The 27,222-nt window shown below is 45.7% G+C and overlaps 1 long non-coding RNA gene across 2 annotated transcripts in view; it reads left to right on the top strand.

Annotated features, from left to right (window-relative positions):
* Window positions 1-25,596, top strand: part of LOC137617941 (uncharacterized) — a 581,574-nt gene extending 555,978 nt beyond the window's left edge. Inside the window, exons 1-3 of one of the 2 annotated variants that reach the window (XR_011039703.1) lie at window positions 162-263; window positions 15,780-15,984; window positions 25,066-25,596. This is a non-coding gene — a long non-coding RNA (uncharacterized lncRNA). Of the gene's footprint in view, window positions 1-161; window positions 264-15,779; window positions 15,985-25,065 lie in introns of those variants that run through there. The other variant, XR_011039702.1, reaches the window with a different exon arrangement.
* The last annotated feature ends 1,626 nt before the right edge of the window (window positions 25,597-27,222 follow it).

The raw sequence follows: 27,222 nt of genomic DNA, 5'->3' as shown, positions 1-27,222 counted from the left end.
ACTATCAGCCTCACTACTGCTAATTATAGATCCAGGGTTTATACCAATAATTAGTAAATGCATTATTTAATTGATAGTCAAAATGATATAAAGTGGGGAATAAGTAAGTGAAAAAGCGTTAGATTTGGCTGAACATTGTTGGAACCTTATTGTGGGAGGAACAATAATGTCTTAAGTCCGTCACTTATTAAGCCTAAATGCCAACCAAGAAGGGCGATATATATTGAATTGTTCTGTATTCTTCTGTTTCCTTCACTGATAAGGTAATGCATAATATCTTCATTGATATTCAAATGGTTTTACGGTTAAAGGATCTTTCCTTGGTGGGAAGCTAGTCTGATAGAAGTGGATTTTATAGCCTAGGCCTATATTTTGTTGAGGGTCAGTAACTTCATAATAGATGAGGCCTATCCTCAGAATAGGCTTAGCAGTACAGTTTCGTGTAAGGTGTATCTTGGAATTTTTTTAGAATATGATTAAAAAAAGGCAATAAAGCAGAGACTTGAACCAAATGACACAAAATAAAAATTTTCAAAATGAAGTCTCCTGTTTCTATCGTAGTTTTCTAACCCATTTTACCTTCCCTTTTCTTATCTACTTTATCTACTTTTACCTTATGTACTCTTTCCATGTCTACCCGTTACTTTACTGAAAATCATTTTTCCTAACATTACCTTACCTACCCACACTGTACCTAACCTCACATAACATACCCCTACCTTACCTAACCTTTACTTGCCTCATCTTGCCTTGCCTCACCTTGCCTTGCCTTACCTTGCCTTAACTAACCTATCCTTAACTTGCCTTACCTTACCTTACTTTACCTTACCTTAGCTAACCTATCCTTACCTTGCCCTACCTATCCTTAGCTGACCTACACTTACCTAAGATAACCGGATACACCTACCCTTACCTTAACTAACCTTCCTTTACCTTGCCTACCTTACCTTAGCTACCCTACCCTTACCCTTAGCTACCCTACCCTTACCTTGCCTTACCTTAGCTGACCTACCCTTACCTTGGCTAACCTTCCTTATCTTGGTCAGGATGCCAGAAAACTTTCAATCAATCAATCCCTTACCTTGGCTAACCTTCCCTTAGCTCACCCACCCTTAGATAACCTACCCTTACTTTATCTAAGCTAATCTTACCTTACCTTTGCCAACTTAACCTTGCCTTTCCTTAATTGGGCTCAGCTTAGCTACCCCTACAATGTCATATTTCAGCCTTAACTTTATGCAGTACATATACAGTATAGTATGAAAAGGTAAATACAAGAAATATAAAGTTTTCCTTCTCGATATCTTGTGTTTTATCCATCTCTGACCATGATTATTGAGGTAAACCACCCGTTTGAGTGTTTGAACCCCTTTTATAAAAGATTACAATTGTGTGGGATCCCAGTGGGAAACTTGGATTTTTGTGAGGGAAATCACCAATAACGAGTATTTGCAGCAATAATAATGGCCAGAAATGCATAATAAGCACAAAATAACCAGTTAGAAAATATATGGTTCATGTAAATATTATCGATTCACGTCTCTCAAATGGTATTTGCTCGGCCGTGCCTAGCTTTACTCTCAATAAGTATAATCTCATTGCTGCTCTGTTCTGACAAGAGGTACATGGATGCGCAGCGCATGTCATCGACACGAGTCGCTATTTTCAAGTATAATAACCTACAATTTATATCGCGTTACCCAAGCGGTCTATACTCTGCTTTGGCTTGCTTCACTTGTAATAAACATAATCTTACTACTCCTTTTTACTGACAAAAGGTGCATTGATTTGCCACTCACACCATCTGCATAAGTTGCAAAGTATCATAATTAGGAGTATATACAGTAACTCTTATTATAGGTTTGAGAAGTTGAAGGTTTGGAGCACTGTGACAGCCCCTCTCGTAGATGTTTCCTAATCCTTGTATGAAAAATATGTAGAAGTATATGTTCTATGCAGTGAGGTTAATGACCTTTTTAAGAGCACTATGACTGTCATAAATTGTAGGGCGCGATCGCTGAACTCTTTTATAGGTGGCGTGTGCCAAGTCTCATAAGGTGATGTGTTGAAACCCTATTGGTGACAGTATATACCATCACAGTGGAGAATTCCACAAAATCTAACAATTCAGCATATTGACAGAGCAACATTAAATTTACTTACCGAGGGTTAAGCAGTATCTCTTGAGCGATCATAAGGACAAGTGGGTACTCATCTGAGAGTTTTGGGCTGTGTAAAGTGTATTCACAAACCATTTTGTAATAAAGTGAAAAACCCCATGATCCCATGTTTCATTATCCGTTGACATGGGATAGATGGATAAGGGTACTATCTGGCTGCTTAAAGCAGGTAATGACATATATATGGAGATATGTTCTCTGTTCAGGAATAAGATAGTCAATGTTTTAACTCATACCTCCTCTATATATTTTCATTCACCAGGTCAAAGTATCTTTATCGTCACTTTTTATAATAACTATTTTCTACATGTTTGACTGTTATGATTATACAAATATATTTTTTCAATATTAATCTTACCCGATGATCATGTAGCTGTCAACTCCGTTGCCCGACAGAAATCTACGGTCGGGATACGCCAGCGATCGCTATCCAGGTGGGGGTGTACACAACAGCGCCATCTGTGAGTAGGTACTCAAGTACTTCTTGTCAACAAGAACTCAATTTTTCCTCTGTCGTGCCGCCGGCAAGACCTACTTGGATACGCTGTTGATTCTGGAGTTGTTGTTCACGATTTGGTGATGTATTCACTCTAGAGTTTAGCCTTCGCTATTCAGGAAGCTTTATCATTAGCTTAGCAAGCTTTTGGAATTAATTTGGATTAATTGTTAACGAACTTTGCTAGATTTTGGAATTCCCCCTTGACTACTTCTAAAATTCAAGATGTCTGACCCGTCTCAAGTCCCTAAGTACAGGCAGTGTAGCGTTAGGACTTGTGCTAGGCGTCTTCCGAAGGCCTCTATAGATCCTCACACCGTTTGTTCCAATTGTAGGGGTAAATCCTGTCAATTGGAAGATCGATGTGGGGAATGCGCTGGGCTTTCGGAATTCGATTTTAACGAATTCCTCAAAAATGCACGTAGGTTAGAGAAGGAGAGAATCAGGAGGAGTTCTTCTCGCTCTGTGGATTTTTCCTCTCCCCATGCCCCTCAACCTTTTCCTTCCCCTGTGGTGGTGACTCCCGAACCTGCTACTAGTGCTCAGCCATCCATGGCGGATATGTTGCGTGCCATTCAGGCTCTCGGTGACAGAGTGGAGTCATTGGCTAATGACCGTAATCAGCTCTTGGCAGATGTCAGAGAGCTGAAAGCGAAAAGTGCAGTGGGAAGTGTTATCAGTGCTAGTGATGTGAAAAGTGTCAGTGTCAGTGTCAGTGTTGCGCATGAGGGTACATCTGTGCGTGCCAGTCGTCCTCCCAGTCCGGGACCTCTTGCAAGCTCCCAAGCCCAGGGGAGAAGCAATGTCGAAGGACCAAAGGGTTCGGCAGGCCTTGATCGGCGCACGGATGTATCCTCAGTGGTTGCGGACGTATCTGCCAAAGATCGTCCCATCCACAAACAGACGAATGAGCCCTTACATTCCTCGTCTGTGGAAGAAGTTTCCAGGAGGAAACGATGGACCAAGGTCTCACGACCGCTCAAACGTAAGGTCCCTTCCGAGCGAGTCCAACGGCCCAGGTGTAGCCACTGGGTCAGTTCGGACTCGCTGCAGTCATCTGATGACTGCACACCTCCCAAGAGAGGTAGAGTGGTTCCACAACAGGCTTCTGCTCCGTCTGTTGTTGCTCCAACCACGGTAGACCCTAAGTGGTCCATGCTGCAGACTATGCAGTCTCAGCTTGCGGCATTCATGCAGGAGTATCATGCTGAGAAGGTTAACACTGCACCTGTTAACCTACAACCCGCCAAGGTTGTGCGCTCAGCAGATACTGCGGCTGCCTGCTCCCACACTCCACCTGTGAGAGCTCCACCACCGATGCGCAGTCCACCCTGCCAGACGCATGTTCTTGCTGCTCCATCCGTTGACATGCGTGAGCTACCGCATCAGCAGTGGGAAGGTGCTGTAGAGCTGCCGGGTTCCAGCACTATGCGGCTTTCTCCGCAACCCATGCAGCATGCTCCGCATACCATACAGCATGCTCCGCATACCATACAGCATGCTCCGCAACCCACCGCAGCCCCTCCCACGCTCCAGCACTCTGCTTTTGTTGTTGCCAGCTCGCAGACTGACCAGCAGCGGCATGATGTTGGATCCGCAGCTACGCATGCACCCGTACTGCCGGATTCAGCCGTTCAGCTTTCTGCTCTGCCTTTGCCACTTCCTACTCAGCTTTCGGATGATGGAGTATCGGATGACGAAGCTGCACACTTGGATGAGCCGCACTCTGACTTTGAAGGGCCCAAGTCTACGCCTCCCTCCTTAGACTTTCGTAAAGTCCTTGCCTTGTTCAGGGACTTGTATCCTGAGCAGTTTGTGTCTGCAACCCCTCGCTCTCCTCCCTCCGAGTTTGCTCTGGGCATGCAGTCTGCTGCGCCTGCCTTCACCAAGCTTGTTCTCGCACGATCATCTAAGAGAGCTTTGAGGGTTATGGGAGAGTGGTTGCATTCCAAGAAGCAACTGGGAAAGACTGCGTTCATCTTTCCGCCTTCCAAGCTTGCTTCCAAGTCGAGCGTCTGGTATGCCACGGGAGAGGAACCCGGCTTGGGAGTTCCTGCCTCTGCCCAGGGCGACTTCTCAAGTCTGGTTGACTCTCCCCGCAGGTTGGCTATGAGACGATCGAAGATCTGCTGGTCCTTTTCTGATATGGATCATCTGTTGAAGGGAGTCTTTCGTGCCTTCGAGATCTTCAACTTCCTCGATTGGTGTTTGGGAGCCTTAAGCAGGAAGACTTCCCCTTCAGATAGGGACTCTGCCATGCTGATCATGTCTAGCATGGACAAAGCCATTCGGGATGGGTCTGGTGAACTTGCGGCTTCGTACGTGTCGGGAGTGCTCAAGAAGAGAGAACATCTTTGCTCCTTCTTATCGGCTGGTATCACTCCTTGCCAGAAGTCAGAGTTGTTGTTCGCTCCTCTCTCCAAGTGTCTGTTTCCGGAGGAGCTGATTAAGGGGATGGCTGCCTCTCTTATCCAGAAGGATACCCATGATCTGATGGCATCTTCTGCACATAAGGCTAAAACCTTACCTTCCGTGCCTAGATCCTTCCGCCCTGCAGCAGTAGACACTCCTGCAACTCGGTTCATCCCGCCCTTTCGTGGCAGAACCTCCAGCAGAGGAGGTACCCGTGCCGACAGTCACCGTGGCAAATCCAAGAAGGGTTCCAAGTCCGCAAAAGGCAAGTTCTGACTTCCTTCCTCTCCAGACAGCAGTGGGAGCCAGACTCAAAACCTTCTGGCAAGCTTGGGAGAGCAGAGGTGCAGACGCTCAGTCTGTGAAGTGGCTAAGGGAGGGATACAGAATTCCGTTCTGCCGCAGTCCCCCTCTAGCTACATGTCGCTCTTGCTACAAAAGGAAGCGGTAGTCATAGTCCGGGACCATCAATCCCCGGGCTTCTACAACCGTCTCTTCCTGGTAGCGAAGAAGACAGGAGGTTGGAGACCGGTGCTGGACGTCAGTGCTCTCAATGCTTTTGTCACCAAGCAGACGTTCACGATGGAGACGACGAAGTCGGTCCTAGCAGCGGTCAGGCAGGAGGACTGGATGGTCTCGTTAGACCTGAAAGACGCGTACTTTCACGTCCCCATCCATCCAGACTCCCAACCTTTCCTAAGGTTCGTCTTTGGAAAGGTTGTGTACCAGTTCCAAGCCCTGTGCTTTGGCCTAAGCACGGCACCTCTTGTGTTTACCAGACTGATGAGGAATATTGCGAAATTCCTTCACTTGGCAGACATCAGAGCCTCCCTCTATTTAGACGACTGGCTTTTAAGAGCTCCAACAAGTCGTCGCTGTCTGGAGAATCTCAGATGGACTATGGATCTGACCAAGGAACTGGGCCTCCTGGTCAATATAGAGAAGTCCCAGCTCGTCCCATCCCAGACCATTGTCTATCTAGGTATGGAGATTCAGAGTCGAGCTTTTCGGGCTTTTCCGTCGGCCCCAAGGATCAATCAAGCCCTAGAATGCATCCAGAGCATGCTGAGAAGGAACCGATGTTCAGTCAGGCAGTGGATGAGTCTAACAGGGACACTTTCATCGCTGGCCCAGTTCATCGAGTTAGGGAGACTCCACCTCCGCCCCCTTCAGTATCATCTAGCTGCTCACTGGATAAAGGACATGACGCTAGAGGCGGTCTCAGTTCCTGTTTCCGAAGAGATGAGGTCTACTCTAACGTGGTGGAAGAACAGCATTCTTCTCAAGGAAGGTCTACCATTGGCTGTTCAGACCCCCGACCACCGTCTCTTCTCGGACGCATCGGACACGGGCTGGGGTGCGACACTGGACGGACAGGAATGCTCGGGCACATGGAATCAGGAGTAAAGGACACTTCACATCAATTGCAAGGAGTTGTTGGCGGTTCATCTGGCCTTGATAAACTTCAAGTCCCTCCAGCTAAACAAGGTGGTGGAGGTGAACTCCGACAACACCACAGCCTTGGCTTACATCTCCAAGCAGGGAGGGACTCATTCGAGGAAGTTGTTCGAGATCGCAAGGGACCTCCTCATTTGGTCAAAAGATCGAAAGCTTTCGCTGGTAACGAGGTTCATTCAGGGCGATATGAATGTCATGGCAGATCGCCTCAGCCGGAAGGGTCAGGTCATCCCCACAGAGTGGGCCCTTCACAAGAATGTTTGCAGCAGACTATGGGCCCTGTGGGGTCAGCCAACCATAGATCTATTCGCTACCTCGATGACCAAGAGGCTCCCGATGTATTGTTCTCCGATTCCAGACCCAGCAGCAGTTCACGTGGATGCCTTTCTGCTGGATTGGTCCCATCTCGACCTGTATGCGTTCCCGCCGTTCAAGATTGTCAACAGGGTACTTCAGAAGTTCGCCTCTCACAAAGGGACACGGCTGACGTTGGTTGCTCCCCTCTGGCCCGCGAGAGAATGGTTCACCGAGGTACTGCAATGGCTAGTCGACGTTCCCAGGACTCTTCCTCTAAGAGTGGACCTTCTGCGTCAACCTCACGTAAAGAAGGTACACCCAAACCTCCACGCTCTTCGTCTGACTGCCTTCAGACTATCGAAAGACTCTCAAGAGCTAGAGGCTTTTCGAAGGAGGCAGCCAGAGCGATTGCCAGAGCAAGGAGGACATCCACTCTCAGAGTCTATCAGTCTAAATGGGAAGTCTTCCGAAGCTGGTGCAAGGCGAATGCAGTTTCCTCAACCAGTACCACTGTAACCCAGATTGCTGACTTCCTGTTACATCTAAGGAACGTAAGATCCCTATCAGCTCCTACGATCAAGGGTTACAGAAGTATGTTGGCAGCGGTATTCCGCCACAGAGGCTTGGATCTTTCCACCAACAAAGATCTACAGGACCTCCTTAGGTCTTTTGAGACCTCAAAGGAACGTCGGTTGTCCACTCCAGGCTGGAATCTAGACGTGGTTTTAAGGTTCCTTATGTCATCAAGATTTGAACCGCTCCAATCAGCCTCTTTTAAGGACCTCACATTAAAAACTCTTTTCCTCGTGTGCTTAGCAACAGCTAAAAGAGTAAGTGAGATCCACGCCTTCAGCAGGAACATAGGTTTTACATCTGAAACGGCTACATGTTCCTTGCAGCTCGGTTTTTTGGCTAAAAACGAGCTTCCTTCCCGTCCTTGGCCTAAGTCGTTCGAGATCCCAAGCCTGTCCAACTTGGTGGGGAACGAACTAGAGAGAGTACTTTGCCCAGTAAGAGCTCTTAGGTACTATTTAAGAAGGTCAAAGCCATTACGAGGACAATCAGAAGCTTTATGGTGTGCTATCAAGAAGCCTTCTCTACCGATGTCTAAGAACGCAGTTTCTTACTACATCAGGCTTCTGATTAGAGAAGCACATTCTCATCTGAAGGAAGAAGACCTTGCTTTGCTGAAGGTAAGGACACATGAAGTGAGAGCTGTTGCTACTTCAGTGGCCTTCAAACAGAACCGTTCTCTGCAGAGTGTTATGGATGCAACCTATTGGAGAAGCAAGTCAGTGTTCGCATCATTCTATCTCAAAGATGTCCAGTCTCTTTACGAGAACTGCTACACCCTGGGACCATTCGTAGCAGCGAGTGCAGTAGTAGGTGAGGGCTCAGCCACTACATTCCCATAATCCCATAACCTTTTTAATCTTTCTCTTGAATACTTTTTATTGTTGTTTTTTTGGGTTGTACGGAAGGCTAAGAAGCCTTCCGCATCCTGGTTGATTTGGCGGGTGGTCAAATTCTTTCTTGAGAAGCGCCTAGGTTAGAGGTTGTGATGAGGTCCTTTAGTATGGGTTGCAGCCCTTTATACTTCAGCACCTGGGAGTCGTTCAGCATCCTAAGAGGACCGCTAGGCTCAGTAAGGAAGACGTACTTAAAAAAGGCAGAGTAATAGTTCAAGTCGACTTCCTTACCAGGTACTTATTTATTTTATGTTTGTTATTTTGAATAACTGATAAAATGAAATACGGGATACTTAGCTTCTTTGTTAACATGTATGCTGGTCTCCACCCACCACCCTGGGTGTGAATCAGCTACATGATCATCGGGTAAGATTAATATTGAAAAATGTTATTTTCAATATTAAACTTACCCGATAATCATGTAGCTCTCAACTCCGTTGCCCGACAGAATTCTACGGGAGGGATACGCCAGCTATCACTATACTAGAAGGGGGTGTACTCACCAGCGCCACCTGTGGCCAGGTACTGCAGTACTTCTTGTTGACACCACCTCACTTTTTCCTCTGTCGTGCTTCCGGCAAGACGTTCTGGGATATGCTTATGATTTTGGAGTATTGTTCACGGTTTTTGGTGAAGTATTTCTCTAAGATTTCAGCTGTCGCTATACTGGAAACTTTTCTAATTAGCTTAGATAGTTTTATTTGGTTTTGATTAATGGTTAACGATCTTTTTGCTTGATTTGGAATCCCCCTTGACTAACTCTTTGATTCAAGATGTCTGACCTTTCACAAGCGCCACCCCATAGACGATGTAGGTCTTGTAATAGGCGTGTTCCGAATGCCTCGGTTGATCCTCACACCGCTTGTTCTGACTGTAGGGAAAGACCCTGTCAGTTGGAAGATCGATGTGAGGAATGCGCCGGACTTTCGGAACTTGAATTTGTTCGATTCCTGAAATATTCAACCAAGTTAGAGAGAGAGAGAGTTAGGAGGAGTTCTTCTCGCTCTTCACTTTTTTCCTCACCTCATGATCCTCAACCTTTTCCTCCCCCTGTAGTGGCTACCCCCGAACCTACTATTTGTACTCAACCTGATATGTCCGATGTTTTGCGTGCCATTCAGGCTTTAGGTGACAAAGTGGAATCGGTGGTTAGTGATCATAAGTCTCTTATGGCAGAAGTCAAAGAACTTAAGGTCAAAAGTGCAGTGGGAGGGGATAGTGCCAGTGCTGTGCCAAGTGCTAGTGTCAGTGCGGTGCCAAGTGCTAGTGTCAGTGTCAGTGTGGTGCGTGAGGGTACTTCTGTGCGTGCCAGTCGTCCTCCCAGTCCGGGACCTCTTGCAAGCTCCCAAGCCCAGGGGAGAAGCAATGTCGAAGGGCAAAAGGGTTCGGCAGGCCTTGATCGGCGCACAGAAGTATCCTCGGTGGTTGCGGGCGTGTCTTACAGAGACCGTCACTCCCACCCGCAGACGATTGAGCCCGTCTTTTACTCGTCTGCAGAAGAAATGTCAGGGAGAAAACGCTGGACTCAGGTCTCAAGACCTCTCAAACGCAAAGTCCAGACCTCAAGAGTTCTACAACCTGGTTGCAGTCATTGGATTAGCTCTGACTCTCCGCAGTCATCAGGTGACTGCACACCTCCTAAGAGAGGTAAGGTGATGCCGCAACAGACCTCATCTTCTGTTAAGGCTTTGCCTCAGCAGACCTTAGAGTCTGTCGACCCCAAGATGACTTTGCTGCAGTCCATGCAGTCACAGCTTGCGGTCTTAATGCGTGAGTGTCAGGCTGAGAAGGTTACACCTCCTCCTGCGATCGCTCCGCCTTACCGCAGTCCAGTCTGCCAGGCGTACGAAGTTGAGGTTCCTCAGGATACCTTACCGCATACTGAGTTGCCAGTTACCAGCGGTGTGCAGCAACCTCCGCCTTCCTTAAGGCAACCTCAGCAATGGGAGCAGGAGTCTTATGCCTTACTTCCTCCGCTTCCGCTTGCGGTTCCACCAGCGAGGCAACATTCTCTTGAGGTACGACAACCTCTTCCATCCATGAGGCAGCCACCTCAGCACTCGCTGCAGCGACCTCAACCCTCCTCAAGGCGAGAGCCTCAACTCCTTAGGCTAGCACCTCAGGAACCTCAACTCGCGAGACAGGAACTGCGTTCTGCGCAGCCGCTACCTCAACTCTCGCAGCTCACACCTCAGGAACCTCAACTCGTTCCTCAGGAATCTGCTACTGCGCATCCGCAACCCTTACAGCAAGCGCAACTCTTGAGACAAGAAACTCATGCTAGGAGTCAGCCACCTCAACCCATGCGACTACCTTCCTCTACTCTTCTTGACCAGTCTTTGCAGCCTGAACCTCAGGTTTTAACTCAGCAACAGAGACTTGAGGATGAAACCACAAGCGTTTATGCACCCGCTTGTTCAGATTCTGCTGTTCAGCATACCACTGTTACATTACCTCTCACTTCGCTACACTCTGGTGATGAGGTTTCTGAGGAGGAAGCTGCGCACCTGGATCCCTCATCAGACGTGGAAGAACCCAAGTCTTCTCCTCTACCCATTGACTTTCGTAAGGTCCTGGCTCTTTTCAGAGAGGTATACCCGGACCATTTTGTTTCTGCTACCCCCCGCTCTCCTCCATCTGAGTTTTCGCTGGGCATGCAACCTGTTAAGTCAACTTATACTAAGCTCGTCTTTGCTAGGTCCTCTAAGAGAGCTTTAAGAATATTAGGGGAGTGGTTGCAGTCTAAACAGCAACTAGGGAAGACTTCCTTTATGTTCCCACCTACTAAGCTCACTTCTAAGGCGGGCGTATGGTATGCCACAGGAGAGGAACCAGGCTTGGGGGTCCCTGCCTCTGCCCAGGCTGACTTCTCAAGTTTGGTCGACTCTCCTCGTAGATCAGCAATGAGGCGCTCTAAGGTTTGCTGGACCTTCTCCGATTTAGACCACTTCCTAAAGGGTGTATTTCGTGCCTTTGAGATGTTCAATTTTCTAGACTGGTGCCTGGGGGCCCTGAGCAAGAAGACCTCCCCTGCGGACAAGGACTCGGCCATGCTTTTAATGTCCTGCATGGATAAAGCAATTCGGGATGGGTCTGGCGAGCTTGCTTCAATGTTTGTGTCAGGAGTTCTTAAGAAAAGGGAGCAACTTTGCACCTTTCTTTCTTCCAGTATCACACCTTGGCAAAGGTCTCAACTCCTTTTTGCTCCGCTTTCTAAGTTCTTGTTTCCCGAAGAGCTTATCAAGGATTTGTCTGCGGCCCTGATTCAGAAGGACACTCATGATCTTGTGGCCTCTTCAGCTCGTAAGACTAAGGTTGCTCCCTCAGTTCCCAGGACTTACCGCACCCCAGTGGCTGATACTCCTGCTACAAGGTTTATTCCGCCCTTTCGTGGCAGAGCCCCCAGCCGAGGAAGCTCCCGTCCAGACTCTTCCAGGAGCAAGTCTAGGAAAGGTCCCAAGACTTCAAAAGGCAAACACTGACTCTCCTCCTCTCCAGACAGCAGTAGGAGCCAGACTCAAGACCTTCTGGCAAGCTTGGGAAAAGAGAGGTGCAGACGCCCAGTCTGTCAGGTGGCTAAGGGAGGGTTACAGGATACCATTCTGCCGCAAACCCCCTCTGACCACTTCTCCCATCAACCTCTCTCCCAACTACAAGGAAAAGGACAAGAGGCTAGCGTTGCACCAGGAGGTGTCGCTCCTGTTACAGAAGAAGGCAGTGATTATAGTCCGGGACCATCAATCCCCGGGCTTCTACAACCGTCTCTTTCTGGTGGCCAAGAAGACAGGAGGTTGGAGACCGGTGCTGGACGTCAGCGCGCTCAATGCTTATGTCACCAAGCAGACGTTCACTATGGAGACGACGAAGTCGGTCCTAGCAGCGGTCAGGCAGGAGGACTGGATGGTCTCGTTGGATCTGAAAGACGCTTACTTTCACGTTCCTATTCATCCAGACTCCCAACCTTTCCTGAGATTCGTTTTTGGAAAGGTTGTGTACCAATTCCAAGCCCTGTGTTTTGGCCTAAGCACAGCTCCTATGGTGTTTACGCATCTGATGAGGAATGTTGCAAAATTCCTCCACTTATCGGACATCAGAGCCTCCCTTTACTTAGACGACTGGCTGTTGAGAGCCTCCACGAGTCGTCGCTGTCTGGAGAGTCTCAACTGGACTTTGGACTTGATCAAGGAACTGGGTCTGTTAGTCAACTTAGAAAAGTCCCAGCTCATTCCCTCCCAATCCATAGTTTACCTGGGAATGGAGATTCGGAGTCAGGATTTTCGGGCTTTTCCATCGGCCCCAAGGATAAGCCAAGCCCTAGATTGCATCCTGAGCATGCTGAAGAGGAACAGTTGCTCGGTGAGACAGTGGATGAGTCTCACAGGGACCCTGTCATCGTTAGCCCTGTTCGTCGAGTTAGGGAGACTCCACCTCCGCCCTCTCCAATTCCATCTAGCAGCTCATTGGGACAAGGATTTGACGCTCGAAGCAGTCTCTATCCCTGTCACCAAAGAGATGAAGACCACTCTCTTGTGGTGGAAGACCAACCTCCTTCTCAAGGAGGGCCTATCGTTAGCGATTCAGACCCCCAATCTTCATCTCTTCTCGGATGCTTCAGACTCGGGCTGGGGCGCGACCTTGAACGGACAGGAATGCTCGGGAACGTGGAACAGGGAACAGGAAACGCTCCACATCAACTGCAAGGAGCTACTGGCAGTTCATTTGGCCCTTATGAACTTCAAGTCCCTCCTGCTAGGCAAGGTGGTGGAGGTGAACTCCGACAACACCACAGCCTTGGCTTACATCTCCAAGCAGGGAGGGACCCATTCGAGGAACCTGTACGAGATAGCAAGGGACCTCCTCATTTGGTCAAGAAGTCTAAACCTCACTCTAGTAACGAGGTTCATTCAGGGCAACATGAACGTCTCAGCAGATCGCCTAAGCAGAAAAGATCAAGTCATCCCCACAGAATGGACCCTTCACAAGAGCGTGTGCAACAGACTGTGGACCTTGTGGGGTCAGCCTACGATAGATCTGTTTGCCACCTCCATGACCAAGAGGCTTCCTTTGTACTGTTCCCCAGTTCCAGACCCAGCAGCAGTTCATGTGGATGCTTTTCTGCTGAATTGGTCCCATTTCGACCTTTACGCATTCCCACCGTTCAAGATCATCAACAGAGTCATTCAGAAGTTCGTCTCGCACGAAGGGACACGGCTGACGCTGGTTGCTCCCCTTTGGCCTGCAAGAGAATGGTTCACAGAGGTACTACAATGGCTGGTCGACGTCCCCAGGACTCTCCCTCTAAGAGTGGACCTTCTACGTCAACCTCACGTAGACAAGGTGCACCCAAACCTCCACGCTCTTCGTCTGACTGCCTTCAGACTGTCGAAAGATTCGCTAGAGCTAGAGGCTTTTCGAAGGAGGCAGCCAGTGCGATTGCCAGAGCGAGGAGGGTATCCACTCGTAGAGTCTACCAATCCAAGTGGGAAGTCTTCCGAAGCTGGTGTAGAGCCAATGCAGTTTCCTCTACCAATACCTCTGTAACCCAAATAGCTGACTTCCTATTACATCTAAGGAATGAGAGATCCCTTTCGGTTCCTACGATTAAAGGGTACAGAAGTATGTTGGCTTCAGTTCTCCGCCACAGAGGTTTGGACCTTTCTTCCAACAAGGACCTTCAAGACATCCTTAAGTCTTTTGAGACTTCTAAAGAACGTCGTTTACCCACTCCAGGCTGGAATCTAGACGTAGTCTTAAGGTTCCTTATGTCTCCTAGGTTCGAACCTCTCCAGTCAGCTTCCTTCAAAGACCTTACCCTCAAGACTCTTTTCCTCGTCTGCCTTGCAACAGCTAAAAGAGTCAGTGAGGTTCATGCCTTCAGCAAGAACATTGGGTTCACATCCGAATCTGCAACATGTTCTTTACAGCTCGGATTTTTAGCTAAGAATGAACTTCCTTCACGTCCTTGGCCTAGATCGTTTGAAATTCCTAGCCTTTCCAACATGGTAGGTAACGAGCTAGAAAGAGTTCTTTGCCCTGTCAGAGCTCTGAAATATTATCTTAATAGGTCAAAACCTATACGAGGACAGTCAGAAGCCTTATGGTGTGCAATCAAGAAACCTTCGATGCCCATGTCCAAAAACGGAGTTTCGTATTATATAAGGCTTCTGATTAGAGAAGCCCATTCTCACATGAAGGATGAAGACCTTGCTTTGCTGAAGGTAAGGACCCACGAAGTGAGAGCCGTAGCCACTTCGATGGCCTTTAATAAGAACCGTTCTCTGCAGAGCATTATGGATGCAACTTATTGGAGGAGCAAGTCAGTGTTTGCATCATTTTATCTTAAAGATGTCCAGTCTCTTTACGAGAACTGCTACACCCTGGGACCATTCGTAGCAGCGAGTGCAGTAGTAGGTGAGGGCTCAGCCACTACATTCCCTTAATCCCATAACCTTTTTAACCTTTCTCTTGAATGCTTTTATTGTTGTTTTTTGGGTTGTTACGGTAGGCTAAGAAGCCTTCCGCATCCTTTTTGATTTGGCGGGTGGTCAATTCATTCTTGAGAAGCGCCTGGGTTAGAGGTTGTGTAGAGGTCCTTTAGTATGGGTTGCAGCCCTGTATACTTTAGCACCTTTGAGTTGATTCAGCCTCCTAAGAGGAACGCTGCGCTCAGTAAGGAAGACGAACTTAATAAAGGCAGAGTAACGGTTCAAGTCGACTTCCTTACCAGGTACTTATTATTTCATTGTTATTCTGAAATAACTGATTATATGAAATACGGGATACTTAGCTATCCTTTAGTCATGTACACTGGTTTTCACCCACCCCCCTGGGTGTGAATCAGCTACATGATTATCGGGTAAGTTTAATATTGAAAAATGTTATTTTCATTAGTAAAATAAATTTTTGAATATACTTACCCGATAATCATGATTTAATTGACCCACCCTTCCTCCCCATAGAGAACCAGTGGACCGAGGAAAAAGTGAGGTGGTGTCAACAAGAAGTACTGCAGTACCTGGCCACAGGTGGCGCTGGTGAGTACACCCCCTTCTAGTATAGTGATAGCTGGCGTATCCCTCCCGTAGAATTCTGTCGGGCAACGGAGTTGACAGCTACATGATTATCGGGTAAGTATATTCAAAAATTTATTTTACTAATGAAAATAACATTTTTCATTAGTAAAATAAATTTTTGAATATACTTACCCGATGATCATGAATTAAAGAACCCGCCCTTCCTCCCCATAGAGAACCAGTGGACCGAGGAGAAAATTGAGTTCTTGTTGACAAGAAGTACTTGAGTACCTACTCACAGATGGCGCTGTTGTGTACACCCCCACCTGGATAGCGATCGCTGGCGTATCCCGACCGTAGATTTCTGTCGGGCAACGGAGTTGACAGCTACATGATCATCGGGTAAGTATATTCAAAAATTTATTTTACTAATGAAAATAACATATTTCAGCAGAACAAGAGGCACCGACAACTCCACAACTTCATGCTGTAAACAACTACATTAGACCTTCACCTAACAGTAGAAAGTGGACTCCAATCCTTAGCTACAGAAAGACTTCAATCTTCGACCTCCTCTCTGTAGCTACAGAAAGACCTGAGTCTTCGACCTCCTCCCTGTAGCTACAGAAAGACTTCAGTCTTCGATCTCCTAAACTTAGGTAAGGATTAATTCAAATTCGTTGCATGTGCCAATGTTTTGGTTATAGGTTTATATGCGAAACAGTTTTGGGATCAGGCGTGCTATTCCTGGTAGTTGAAACCTTTAGTAAGCAAAGAGATATATCTGGAACACTAAGATAGGTAATGTGAGTATAGTTATACTAGGTAAAGTCCCTGATTGTTCCTCTTGTTATATTTTCTACATTTGGAGGACCATGATTTCTCAGGAAACATATAATTTATGACCTATGTATTTTTCAATATTTAACTTAGCCGGTGATTATAATAGCTGCAACTCTGTTGCTCGACAGAAAACTCTAAGGTAAAACTCGCCAGCGATCGCTACACAGGTTGCGGGTGTGCCCAACAGCGCCATCTGTCGTCCAGATACCCAGTACTCAATGTAAACAAAGACTCAATTTTCTCTCTGTCGTGCTAACGACAAGACGTACTTACTCGCTGTTGCTAAACTGGAGTTTTTTCACAACTAATTGGTGAAGTACTTTATTCTAGTTTTGAGCTTTCGCTGTGCAAGGTTTCTCTTCACAAATCCTTGAACTCTTTTTGATAACGGATTCTTTGTTGATGACTTTTTGATAGTTTTTTTTTAATTCCCCTTTGACCAATTCAAAATGGCTGACCCTTCACAAGTCCCAAAATTTAGGAAGTGCAATGCTAGGGACTGTTCAAGGCGTCTTCCGAAGGCTTCTATCGACCCTCACACTGTTTGTTACAATTGTCGGGATAAAACCTGTCAATTGGAAGATCGGTGTGAGGAGTGCGTTGGGCTTTCGGAATTCGATTTTATCGAATTCCAAAAGTATACACGTAGACTAGAGAGAGATAGAGTTAGGAGAAGTTCCTCTCGTTCTATCGATATTTCCTCTCCTCATGCCCCACAACCTATTCCTTCCCCTGTAGTGGTTGCTCCTAATCCCCCTCCTGGCACTCAGGAACCTTCGATGGCTGATATGATGCGTGCCATCCAAGCTCTGGGTGAGAGAGTTGAGTCCCTTGCTAGTGACCGTAATCAACTTATGGCGGATGTGAAGGAGCTGAAGTGCAAAAGTGCAGTGGGAAGTGTTAAAGTGAGTGATAGTGTTGTGGATAGTGTTGCGCTTGAGGGTTCGTCTGTTCGTGCCTGTCGTCCTCCTAGTCCGGGACCTCTTGCAAGCTCCCAAGTCCAGGGGAGAAGCAATGTCGTACGACAAATGGGTTCGAGAGGCTTTAATCAGCGAACAGACGTTCCCTCCGTGGTATCGGGCGTATCTACCCAAGATCGCCTCTGCCTAACTAAGACGAGAGAGCCCATATATACCTCGTCTTCGGAAGGTGTTTCTCGCAAGAAACCCTGGACCAAGGTCTCACGACCGTTAAAGCGCAAGTCGGTCCCTTCCGCACAAGTCCAACGGCCCAGTTGTAGCCACTGGGTCAGTTCGGACTCGCTGCAGTCATCCGATGACTGCTCTCCTCCTAAGAGAGGCAAAGCGGTACCGCTTCAGACAGTTACACCGTCTGTCGCCGCACCTGCTCCTGTAGACCCTAAGTGGTCTCTACTGCAAGATATGCAGTCTCAGCTAACGTCTCTTATGCAGGACTTTCGTGCGGAGAAGGTTGCTGCCGCACCAGCTAGTGCAGCTCCTTGCCTACAACCGCCCACACGATCGGTTGTGCGTCCGGTGGACGCTGAGGTAACCTTCTCACGCACTCCAGTTGAGAGAGTTCCGCCACCCATGCGTTCCAGTGTGATCTGCCAGCCGCATGTTGACGTTCAGCGACGCACGGAGGTCTCCGTTGACGTTCGTGAAGTTCAACAACCGTCAAGAGTTGTTTTGTTGTGACGCGGTGCGTCAACCTCCGCAACCCAGTGTGGTTGCCACTGCTCACCCACATCAGTCCAGACAGTCTGGAGTAGACGCTGTGCGTCCCCGCGCTGCTATGGTTGTTGCCAGCTCACAGACTGGGCAACAGTTCCATGACGTTGCGTCCGGCTCAGTCACGCATGCACCTGTGCGACCGGACTCAGCTTACCAGCCGTTACCCACTCCGTTGCCGTTCCCTCATCAGTTATCGGATGAGGGACTTTCTGATGATGATGTTGCTGCACACGTAGATGAACCTCATTCAGAACTGGACGAGCCTAAGTCTACGCAACCCTCTTTGGACTTTAGGAAAGTTTTGGCCCTGTTCAAAGAGATGTTTCCGGACCAGTTTGTTTCTGTGGCTCCGCGTTCTCCTCCGTCAGAGTTTGTGTTAGGCATGCCGTCATCCACTCCTGCCTTTACTAGACTCGTCCTCGCACGCTCGTCCAAGAGAGCTTTGCGTGTGATAGGAGAATGGCTGCAGTCCAAGAAGAGTTTAGGGAAGACAGCTTTTACGTTTCCCCCTGCTAGACTCTCTTCTAGATCGAGCGTCTGGTATGCCACGGGAGAAGTTCTCGGCTTGGGAGTTCCTGCCTCTGCCCAGGGCGACTTCTCAAGCCTAGTAGACTCTCCCCGCCGCCTTGCCATGAGACGCTCAAAGATATGTTGGTCATCTTCGGACCTGGACCACCTGCTGAAAGGTATCTTTAGAGCCTTCGAAGTTTTTAACTTCTTAGACTGGTGTCTAGGAGCTCTAAGCAGAAAGATCTCTCCGACAGAGAAGGAGACTTCCTTGCTCATCATGTCCTGCATGGACAAGGCCGTACGTGATGGGTCTAATGAGCTTGCTGCATCATTTGTGTCCGGAGTCCTTAAGAAGCGTGAAAACCTATGCTCATTCCTTTCAGCTGGAGTTACACCATGCCAGAGATCCGAACTTCTGTTTGCTCCGCTTTCCAAGTGCCTTTTTCCAGAAGACCTGATTAAGGAAATTGCCGCTTCTTTGATACAGAAGGATACTCACGATCTTGTTGCGTCCTCAGCTCGCAAAGCCACCCCTTTGCCTACCTTGTCAGCTAGACCAAGGATGGACACTCCAGCATCCCGTTTTATTCCGCCCTTTCGTGGCAGAGCCTCCAGCAGAGGAGGTGCTCGTGCCGAAGGGAAACGAGGAAAGAAGAAAGGAACCAAGTCCTTTAAGGGCAGAGTCTGACTGCCAGCTTCTTCAGACAGCAGTGGGAGCCAGACTCAAGAACTTCTGGCAGACCTGGGAAAAGAGAGGCGCAGATGCTCAATCTGTGAAGTTGCTCAGAGAGGGGTACAAGATCCCGTTTGTACGAAAACCCCCTCTAGCAACGTCTCCCATCGATCTCTCTCCCAGGTACAGAGAGGAAGACAAGAGACGAGCATTGAAACAGGAAGTGTCTCTCTTACTAGAGAAGGGAGCGGTAGTCAAAGTCTTGGACCATCAAACCCCGGGCTTCTACAACCGCCTCTTCTTGGTGTCAAAGAAGACAGGAGGGTGGAGGCCGGTGCTAGACGTCAGTGCGCTGAATGTCTTTGTCACAAAGCAGACGTTCTCCATGGAGACCACAAAGTCGGTTCTAGCAGCGGTCAGAAGGGAAGACTGGATGGTCTCTTTAGACCTAAGGGACGCCTACTTCCACGTCCCCATCCACCCGGACTCCCAACCTTTTCTGAGATTCGTTTTCGAAAAGGTTGTCTACCAGTTTCAAGCCCTGTGCTTTGGCCTAAGCACAGCTCCTCTTGTGTTTATGAGGCTGATGAGGAATGTAGCCAAATTCCTTCATTTAGCAGACATCCGAGCCTCCCTCTATTTGGACGACTGGCTTCTCAGAGCTTCTTCCAGTCGTCGCTGTCTGAAGGATCTAAAGTGGACTCTAGATCTGACCAAGGAATTGGGTCTCCTTGTCAATATGGAAAAGTCACAAGTGGTCCCATCCCAAACTATTGTGTATTTAGGGATGGAGATTCACAGTCTAGCTTTTCGGGCTTTTCCGTCGGCCCCCAGAACAAGCCAAGCCCAGTTATGCATCCAGAACATGCTGAAGAAGGAACGATGTTCAGTCAGGAAGTGGATGAGTCTGATAGGGACGCTATCATCCCTGGAACAGTTTGTGTCATTAGGAAGACTACACCTCCGTCCTCTTCAATTTCACCTAGCATTTCACTGGAAAAAGGACAAGACGCTAGAAGCGGTCTCGATCCCCATTTCCGAGAAGATGAAGTCTTGCCTGACGTGGTAGAAGGACAGTATCAGCCTCAGAGAGGGTCTGCCCCTGGCTGTTCAGACTCCCAACCACGTTCTCTTCTCGGACGCATCGGACGTAGGCTGGGGCGCGACATTAGACGGTCGGGAATGCTCGGGAATATGGAACTCGAGTCAAAGGACAATGCATATCAACTGCAAGGAGCTACTGGCAGTACATCTGGCCTTGAAAAGCTTCAGGTCTCTCCTTCAAGGCAAAGTGGTGGAGGTGAACTCGGACAACACCACGGCTTTGGCGTACATCTCCAAGCAAGGAGGGACCCACTCACTGACGTTGTACGAGATCGCAAGGGACCTGCTCACCTGGTCAAAAGGTCTAAACATATCGCTAGTAACGAGGTTCATCCAAGGCAACTTGAATGTCATGGCAGATTGTCTCAGTCGGAAGGGACAAGTAATTCCAACAGAATGGACCCTCCACAAGGATGTATGCAAGAGTCTTTGGGCCACTTGGGGCCAGCCAACCATAGATCTCTTTGCAACCTCGATGACCAAGAGGCTCCCAATATATTGCTCACCAATCCCGGACCCAGCAGCAGTTCATATAGATGCCTTTCTCCTAGATTGGTCACATCTAGATCTATATGCATTCCCACCGTTCAAGATTGTCAACAAGGTACTGCAGAAGTTCGCCTCTCACGAAGGGACAAGGTTGACGCTAGTTGCTCCCCTCTGGCCCGCGAGAGAATGGTTCACCGAGGTACTTCGATGGCTAGTAGACGTTCCCAGAACTCTTCCTCTAAGGGTGGACCTTCTACGTCAGCCACACGTAAAGAAGGTACACCAAAGCCTCCACGCTCTTCGTCTGACTGCCTTCAGACTATCGAAAGACTTTCGAGAGCTAGAGGCTTTTCGAAGGAGGCAGCCAGGGCGATTGCTAGAGCAAGGAGAACCTCCACCCTTAGAGTCTACCAATCGAAGTGGGAAGTCTTCCGAAACTGGTGCAAGTCAGTATCTGTATCCTCGACCAGTACCTCTGTAACTCAAATAGCTGACTTCCTCTTATACCTGAGGAAAGAACGATCACTTTCAGCTCCCACTATCAAGGGTTACAGAAGCATGTTGGCATCAGTCTTCCGTCACAGAGGCTTAGATCTTTCCAACAATAAAGATCTACAGGACCTCCTTAAGTCTTTTGAGACCACGAAGGAGCGTCGTTTGGTTACACCTGGTTGGAATTTAGACTTGGTACTAAGATTCCTCATGTCAGACAGGTTCGAGCCGCTACAATCAGCCTCCCTGAAAGATCTCACCTTAAAGACTCTTTTCCTGGTATGCTTAGCCACAGCTAAAAGAGTCAGTGAGATTCATGCCTTCAGCAAGAACATCGGATTTTCATCAGAAAAGGCTACATTTTCACTACAACTTGGTTTTCTAGCCAAAAACGAGCTGCCTTCTCGACCTTGGCCGAAATCGTTCGATATTCCAAGCTTATCGAATATGGTTGGCAATGAACTAGAAAGAGTCTTATGCCCTGTGAGAGCTCTTAAGTTCTATTTAAAACGAGCTAAACCTTTACGAGGCCTGTCTGAAGCTTTATGGTGTTCAGTTAAGAAACCATCTTTGCCTATGTCAAAGAATGCTTTATCCTATTTTATCAGACTGTTAATACGAGAGGCTAATTCCCATCTGAGTGAGGAAGACCAAGCTTTGCTGAAGGTAAGGACACATGAAGTTAGAGCTGTCGCAACTTCCGTGGCCTTTAAACAAAATAGATCTCTGCGAAGTATAATGGACGCAACCTATTGGAGAAGCAAGTCAGTGTTCGCGTCTTTTTATCTTAAGGATGTCCAGTCTCTTTACGAGGACTGCTACACACTGGGACCATTCGTAGCAGTGAGTGCAGTAGTGGGTGAGGGCTCAACCACTACAATTCCCTAATTCCATAACCTTTTAATCTTTCTCTTGAAATGTTTTTATTGTTGTTTTTTGGGTTGTCCGGAAGGCTAAGAAGCCTTTCGCATCCTGGTTGATTTGGCGGGTGGTCAAAGTCATTTCTTGAGAGCGCCTAGATTAGGGGTTTTGATGAGGTCCTGTTGTATGGGTTGCAACCCTTGATACTTCAGATCCTAGGGGTCGCTCAGCATCCTAAGAGGATCGCGAGGCTCCGTAAGGAAGACGTACTTAAAAAGGCAGAGTAATTGTTCAAGTCGACTTCCTTACCAGGTACCTATTTATTTTGTTTTTGTTATTTTGATAACTTCTAAAATGAAATAAAAACTCTTAGCTCATAATAATGTAAACATATATTGCTGGTCTCTACCCACCCCCCTGGGTGTGAATCAGCTATTATAATCACCGGCTAAGTTAAATATTGAAAAATGTTATTTTGATAATAAAATAAATTTTTGAATATACTTACCCGGTGATTATAAATTAAAGGACCCTCCCTTCCTCCCCAATAGAGACGCAGTGGAACGAGGAGAAAATTGAGTCTTTGTTTACATTGAGTACTGGGTATCTGGACGACAGATGGCGCTGTTGGGCACACCCGCAACCTGTGTAGCGATCGCTGGCGAGTTTTACCTTAGAGTTTTCTGTCGAGCAACAGAGTTGCAGCTATTATAATCACCGGGTAAGTATATTCAAAAATTTATTTTATCAAAATAACATTTTAAGAATTATTTTTGGTGTGATTCCTTTATATCTGCTGCTAGTGCAGGGTTTATTACACTAGTTTCTTTAGTCCCACCTAATCCCAAAACCATGTCTCCCACTGGGATCCTCAATAATTATTTTGTATTTGAAAAAATTGAGAGAGCAGAGTTGCAATATACATACGACTTGGTGATTACCACTGAAAATGAGGAAGACTTACAGAGAAAAGTTGTAAAATGGTAGGAGACGTTTTAGAGTGGTGGCTTGAGGGCAAATGGGGTTAAGACTGAGGTTATGGTGAGCAGTAAGAAAGGTACGGACAGGAGAACATGAAACCAGGGGCTCGGTTAAAAAGCGGGTGGAACAGTTTACATGCTTGGGATCTAGTATAAGTCAGGAGGGAGGATGTGAGGCTGAAGTTAAGAAATGTATAAAAGTACCCTTGGGGAAGTGGAGGGAGGTAGCAGGAATAGAGATGAGAATGCTAAAGTGGATAAAGGTATATCACTGCTTGAAAGATTGAAAAATTGTGAAATAAGAACACTGACAGTAATAGTAAAGATTACAGAGGTGATAAGAGTGCATGACTGAGATGGCATGGACACATGTTGAGTTTGTGGGGTGGAGATGGAGTGAGGAGGTCTTGGGAGGAGCCTTTTTATAGGGAGAAGATTGAGAGGGAGGCAGAATATTAGAGGGTAAGATAAGGGGAAGGAGGATTAAAAGAAAAGAGGTTTGGTGGAAAAGGGTGCCTTTGTTAAAAGGCATTGGAGAGGGTTGTATCAGGTAACCACCCCCTCAATGTAGGGTTAACAGTGGGAAAGGACAAGAAGAGAGAGCAGGCATTAGTTCTGAAGTGTCATTTGCATATAAATTTTTTATTATGAAATATCAATAGTTTAAGGTATCTGATTAGAAAGGGAAAGGGATATTCATCTTATGGGAATACTGTGCATTACATGATTATTTTGAAATCATTGCTTAACATTTATGAAATGCAGGGTAAACATATACCATTAGGATTTATGAAATTTTTCCCTTAGAGGGATGGGCATTGCAAGTGGATGACGACCCCACCCCTTTGATAGGTTAGTTGAGTGGAGGTAGGCTAGGACAAATCCCTCCTTTTTCCTTCATTCTACATTTTTCCCTTCGAGAAAATCACCAGATTCCAATGGAACATCTATGACATGTACTATATTCTTTTAACTAGCTGGTTTGACTTCAACATATTTTCTATTAGTGTATAGTGTAATGCACATTTTTGTTTTCTCTCACCACCCAAAACTTTGGTGTCACACTGGAATCCCTCGTTGTTTTACTCATGTTAAAGAAAGAACCTGTCAGTGGTGCAGTTCTTATACACAAAAGACAGGCAACAAGAGACAAGCTTCTTTGCTCATTACCTATAAGGGTATATTCTCAGGTCCCTAGGTACCTGCATCTTTGGCTGGCAGTAATTGCACAACAGATCGTGTAGCTAACCAAGCTGCTTTCCAGGACAGGAAATATCTCGTCTTCAGATAGAGGCCTCAGTGTAAGTCTAGAATGAGAGGTTAGAACCACTGGCTCTTCTACCTTTTCTTTCTTCCCTTTCCTTGTGGTGAAGCAGTCGCTCCTTTATTTGCTGGATCGGACACTAGCTAGTACAGTTGTAACGTGTTTGCCTAGCATTCGCATGGCAACAGATTGATCTCAGCCCAGGACCTTGGGTTAAGCTGTTTTGTGGGGAGGCCACTGCTGTGGTTGGGCACTACAGTGGGGGGAAAGGCTTGCCCGGCAGATGTTCTGATGAGTATCTATTTTGTTGAAACTGGTACAGAAACCAGACACCTTTACCTTTCACCTTTAGGTACAAGAAGCTACATAATCAATCAACTTGATAAATAAGTTTTGTTCATTATTATCTTTTTCATCCTCCCAGACAAAGGAAAGGATTTCTTTGGCATTATGTAAGCAAACCCATTTCTCATAAATGAACACATATTCAAACAACATATCCTCCAAACATACAGTATATAGGTTCTTCCAGTTCTACCAGTTCCTGGTAGTGACTAAGCCTAACATTGGAAAATCGATAAAATTTAAGAAATAGTATATGTACATAAATTATTTCTATTTCTATTGACTGTTATTCCACCTCCCCAACCCCCCCCCCAAAAAAAAAAAATAGACTAGAGTGGTCTCTACTGTATATGGGAATTATGCCTATCATTCTAATAGATAATCCTAAAAAGTTACTTTTATGTATCAAATTAATTATCAAGAGCCAGGTTATGAATTTGAAGGTGAAGGACATTTTGAGTAAACATATTTTACATTTCTTTCAGAAGTGTTTATTTACCTGCACATGTGAAATCCAAAACCCAAAGCAGTGGACAACTCGATTCCCCTAATGATGTGGGAAGGAGATGGAGCTAAAGGAATGCTGATGACAAAATTAAATTATTCAAATATAAATCAAAGCTGATAACATGAATGGAAGCCATAATATTTAATTGACATCAGTTTAAAGATAAGTCAATATTCAAGTTTTTGTCGGAAGTTTGCAGCTCTGTTAGGTTACAGAGTAGGTAATAAATGTCAAGAGTGTTAAGGTTAGGTTAGGTTAGGTTAGGATAGGTTAGCATATACTATCTGAAAAACGAAAGAAAAGCTGATGGCAAAAGAATAAATTATTAATATCTAAATCAAAGCTGATAACAGGAATGGAGGCCACAACATTGAACTGATATCTGTTTAAAGATAAGTTAAAATTGTTGATATATAGGTGTTTTTTGTCAGAAGTTTGCACTTCAGGTTACAGAGTAGGTAATAATTGTCTATGAAACGTAGCTAATAGTGTTGAGGTAGTTTGGGGTAGATTAGGTCAGGTCAGGTTAGGTTAGGTTAGGTTAAGTCAAGTCAGGTTAAGACGGGTTAGGTTAGGTTTTGAGCATATACTATCTGAAAACTCCCTTATCACAGAACTTCACTTGAAAGGAGATTGTTCTCATATTCTTTTGATGAGCTGGTCATAGATTTTGTCATTACTAAACATTATTAGTTTTATTTATCTATACTATCTGGTCAATCTAGATATACAAATATTTCTCAAAAGCTAAATTCTCATAAGGTCTTAGTGATACAGTAGCTAATGTAAGATTAGATAGTATACTTTCATAGGTCATAGATTTTAAACACTGCCATAGGGCCATAGAATGACATACAGTATTTCTTAAACATGTAGTATGATACTTATCAAATAGCTAATAATTGTAATATTGCCTTGAAATTCATAATATTTTATTTAGAAAAGGAATAATATAGATTATTTTTAAGTCTAGTATTTCACTTCTCATATAACTTGTATCTTTTGTAAATTGAAAATGTAATTAATTCATGTGAGGCATTTCCAAAAAAAAATAATAATAATATTAAGAGTATTTAATAATTAACTAATTGATATTGATAAATTAATTACTTTCATAATAAGAAGTCTTGTTTTTAATTACTTGATGTGTTGCTTATTATTTCCATTTGATAGCATAATTATCATTTGTTAGAGCTAGTTTACATCTAAGAACGGTATTTTGAGCAAACTCAGGAATGATATCTGTTTCGTTTATATGAAATCAAAATTATTTATTTAGATCAATTTTTAAAATTTTTTATAAACATTTTATTAAATGCGTGTGTGGTTTTTTTTTTATTGTTTTTCTTGAAAGAATGGTTATGAAAAGCTAAATTAATGTTTTTGCTATAACTCATCTGATAACAGTTGTTATTGTTAATGTTTTACCTCCGCCAGCATAGTTGGAAGGAGGTTATGTTTTACCCCTTGTTTGCGTGTGTGTTTGTGAACATTGACTTGGCCGCAATTTTAATCGTAGAGTAATGAAACCTGCAGGGATTAACTATTATGTAAAAAGTTGAAAATTATTCAATTTTGAAAGGTCAAGGTCACAGTCCAGAAAAATGTCAAATTCACGTAATCAGCCATAAGTTTGGACATAGTTATCACAGAGACTTCAAACTTGGTTCATATTTGAGTGTATGAAAATACACGCCAATTAATACATGTTAAGGTCAAAGGTCAAGGTCGACCTCGTGCAAAAGGTTGAGAAATAAGCTGCCATGGCGGTGCACTCTACTGAGTGCTCCTCTAGTTTTGTATGTTTCAATTTACCTATCAAAGCATCTTAATTTTCCTAATTGTAAAAGGAGTAATTCATAAAATTATTTCTTTCAGGAAACAATTGGTTGATTACTTAAGATTAGCAAATGGCTGACGGCAGATGTAATGATGATCTTCAATATTCACAAGAAAACCTCTGTTCTTCTGTGCAAGTGGGATTCAGCATCTGTGACTTCATGGAAAAAATACAGGCCTAGGTTTTAAGTGTGGGGAGAATGAATAAACCTAATTTAAAAAATTCTTGTGTAGGTTAGCTGTTAGAATTCAACTGCAAAACTAATATTTTTCTATAAAATCTAAAATCTGTTGC

This window comes from Palaemon carinicauda, chromosome 24 (assembly GCF_036898095.1).
Source record: "Palaemon carinicauda isolate YSFRI2023 chromosome 24, ASM3689809v2, whole genome shotgun sequence".
Lineage (NCBI taxonomy): Eukaryota > Metazoa > Arthropoda > Malacostraca > Decapoda > Palaemonidae > Palaemon > Palaemon carinicauda.
Note: the sequence above shows the minus strand (reverse complement) of the source record. Positions and strands in the feature narration are given on the sequence as shown.